Genomic DNA, 3,921 nt, shown 5'->3' on the forward strand with positions numbered 1-3,921 from the left:
GGACATTCAATGGTGCAAGGTTCCTTTCTCTCTGCTGCCCATCTCGTGTGATTCCCTAGGTCAGGCTTCCTCAAACTCAGCCCTCCAGATGTTTTGAGACTACAATTCCCATCATCCCTGACCACTGGTCTTGCTAGCTAGGGATCATGGTAGTTGTAGGCCAAAAACATCTGGAGGGCCGTGTTTGAGGAAACCTGCCCTAGGTTCTGAATTGTGCTGGGTAGTCAACCTCTGAGTAAGATGAACTCACATCTTCTATGATTCCATGCCATCTAGTTTCTGCCATGGCTTCCAGCCAGGAAAAACAGGTTACTGCCTCAACTATCTCTACCTCTTGCTTGGTCCACAGCCAACCTGCAGCAGCCTCCACACACTGCAGCCAGGCACCAATTCCTTTTTCTTCCTGCCTCCTCCTTAGCCTTTGCAGCATCATCTTTCACTGACTAAATTCTATATTTATAATCTTCACCTCTCATCTGCACCTCAATCCCCTCTTACCCCTCCTCTGTTGGATAGCCCTGTCCTCTGCCCCTGTCCCAGCCCCATTCTAGTGTAGTAGCTTGAGATTCTCTTATTTACAGTCTGCAAGATGCTAAATGTGACTAACAGTCAAATCCAGTGCTCCCATTCTGCTTGCAAAATGGCTTTTGGTTGAATAGACGTATCTGATAACACAAGAGAAGAGGGTTTTCAGCTCCCCCCCCCAGACCCTGAAAATGTGTTTCTGAGGTTTGGGGGCCCCTCCAGAACAGCATAGAAGAAAATATTAGTTAGCAACATCATCTTACAGTCATCCACAAGTATTTCCAAGTATGGCTATAATGAAATATACTCTATATTTCTATACATATAAGGCAGTTAGGGCAATCAGAGCAATGTAGAGAGTATGCTGAAGACAGGGTATGGAATATGGAAGACCCACACTAACACAAGAGCCAACTCCTGGGGCCGCCCCAATAAAATATTTGAGGGGGCCGCCCCCCAAGTTGATGAACATTGCCATTCAAATGGCATGCTTGCACCATGTCATGTGATCAATTATGCAAGGCAAGGCTTACTTGGGTCTCCCATTATTTTATTCAAGTTGGCACCCCTGCACCCAAAAGTCCCCACAATCCAAATGTTCTCAAAGCTATGGCATGATATAAATGAGCCTCAGCACTGGAAAAAGTACTCTAAGGCCCAATAAAACATCAGAGGACATGAGATTCTGAGCAGCAAGCTGGATCTGAGTCCAGCCTGCCAGCATCAGTACCATTTTGCCAGCCATGTCAAAAGATGTGTAGCACATGATACAAAGCTAATCAGGAATGGCATCATTAACAGACTGGTGAATGATGCAGGACTCACACCTTTTTAAGACTCACATACATAAAGCAAGCACACAAAGAACTCTCTCTAAGCAGCACCTTGCTGCACGTGATCTCTTTGCATTCCTTTCCTTATATTGGAGTTAGGACACGTAGTACAGCACGTCTCCCTCTCTTATGCAGGCACTTTGGAATGTGTATTAGGCACTTCATAGAAACAATAGAAACAAAGCTGCTCTGCTTGTCTGAAGGTCTCTATATGCATCATCACCTGAACTAGGATCCATAGACACTATGGCTGTGATGGTAGATATGCCAGATCTACCATTGTCATATTCAGAACAGCTCTGCTGCTCGATGTTTAGAATGAACCTGCTGCTCAGCAGCCTTAACCTTAGACCATTTGCTCATTGCTTTTTTCTCAGTGGTCAAAGCTGGCCATTTACTCAGACCCTCTAAAGCATGGGTAGGCAAACTAAGGCCTGGGGGCCGGATGCGGCACAATCGCCTTCTAAATCTGGCCTGCAGACGGTCTGGGAATCGGCGTGTTTTTACATGAGTAGAATGTGTCCTTTTATTTAAAATGCATCTCTGGGTTATTTGTGGGGCATAGGAATTCGTTCATTCCCTCCCCCAAAAAATATAGTCTGGCCCCCCACAAGGTCTGAGGGACAGTGGACCGGCCCCCTGCTGAAAAAGTTTGCTGACCCTGCTTTAAAGACTCCCAATGTGGAAAAATGGTTGCCAAACCCAACCCTTCCTCATCAGAGGAAGTTTAATCAGACACAAAAGTGGGTGCCTGGAAGCCTTCCCTTTGCTGTTAGGACCCCACTGCTCTTACTATATAATAATAAATTGTGGTCTAGCTGCCTGCCTGCCTGTATATGTATATACTTCTTGCTTTGATTTATGTTTTCTGTGTTTCAAATGTTTAAAGGTTTCATATTTGTAATGTTTCACTCCTGATTAAGAGAATGTTCCATTTATACTGCCTATCCTCTTTTGCCACCCACTTTCATTCTGTTCTTTATCCTAATTGTTATTTACTGCTGCTCATGTCAATTCCTACTTGTAGGTTTATTTGGTTATTGTACCTGAAATATACTTGGAGCCCTGCAGTGATTTCATGCTCCTTATTGCAGCTTGTAGAACAGTGATTGATTCCCCGCCCCAAAACCTCAGGCTTTTATATACATTCTTTACACAATGAGTCCTGGCTGATTCTGCTTCCCTCCTGGAGCAGGCTAATCAGTTGTTGCATTCTAGGATCCTACTTGCCAAGTTTAGTACATAACAATACCTTTTTAGATAATGTGTAAATGGTTCTGATTCCTCCCTCAGCTGTCTCTCCCTGGTCTCTAGTTTTTGTTGTTATGCTAGCCAATTCTATTTTGTTGTCATGATAACCAATTCAAAAGAGGCAAAAGAGGATGATATTGTTGTTGTTTAATCGTTTAGTCATTTCCGACTCTTCGTGACCCCATGGACCAGAGCATGCCAGGCACTCCTGTCTTCCACTGCCTCCCGCAGTTTGGTCAAACTCATGCTGGTAGCTTGAACACTGTCCAACCATCTCGTCCTCTGTTGTCCCCTTCTCCTTGTGCCCTCCATCTTTCCCAACATCAGAGTTTTTTCCAGGGCATCTTCTCTTCTCATGAGGTGGCCAAAGTCTTGGAGCCTCAGCTTCAGGATCTGTCCTTCCAGTGAGCACTCAGGGCTGATTTCCTTAAGAATGGATGTGTTTGATCTTCTTGCAGTCCATGGGACTCTCAAGAGTCTCCTCCAGGACCATAATTCAAAAGCAATTCTCAAGGGCAAATTTGGATTTGCCAAGAATGAAACAAGACATAGGTTCTTGTGGAGATGCATTTCAGCCTTTTGAGGTGGGAAGAACTTTGGGACACCATGTTCCCCCAAATAGTAATTTTGGCTGAAGAGATCTGATATAATCTAAACATAATTGTACCTAGAAGCCATTCTGTGGGCGGCAAGTGGGGAAACAAATGTTCTTTGCCTTGTGAAGGCTGGCATCTGGGGATTCTCCTTGACCTGGCTTTGAACACTGATATCTAGATAATGGCCATGTCCAAAAGTGCCTTGGATGTCCCAGCTAAGCCTCTTCTAAGTAGATCTAGCCATGGTGATAAACACTTTAGTGAGTAAAAACCGGGAGGTTTTTAACGCTGTAAGCCACCCAGAGTGGCTGGGGAAACCCAGCCAGATGGACGGGGTATAAATAACAAATACCGGTAACAAATTTTATTACATCATGATCTATATATTAATTACAGGGTCTTTGAAACTTGTCCAGAAACCCCAGCTGATTGACAGTATCTTCACGGATTTGTCATCTGTTTTCATGCAGGGGTGGGGAACCTATGGCCCTCCAGATGTTGTGGGACTGCAATCAGCCCCAGCAATCATGGCCAGTCATCAGGGATGATGGGAGCTATAGCCCCCCAAACATCTGGAGAACCATAGATCCCTCATCCCTGTTCTAAGTGATGCCGGGAAAATTATAAGCACACAATATAGCAGGTGGATTCTGAGCAAAACTGTGAGGGGAATAATGGCTGTGATCTTAGCAACAAAATATTGGAAACAAAATTTG

The sequence above is a fragment of the Podarcis cretensis genome (genome assembly GCF_951804945.1).
Source record: "Podarcis cretensis genome assembly, chromosome: 17".
NCBI lineage: Eukaryota > Metazoa > Chordata > Lepidosauria > Squamata > Lacertidae > Podarcis > Podarcis cretensis.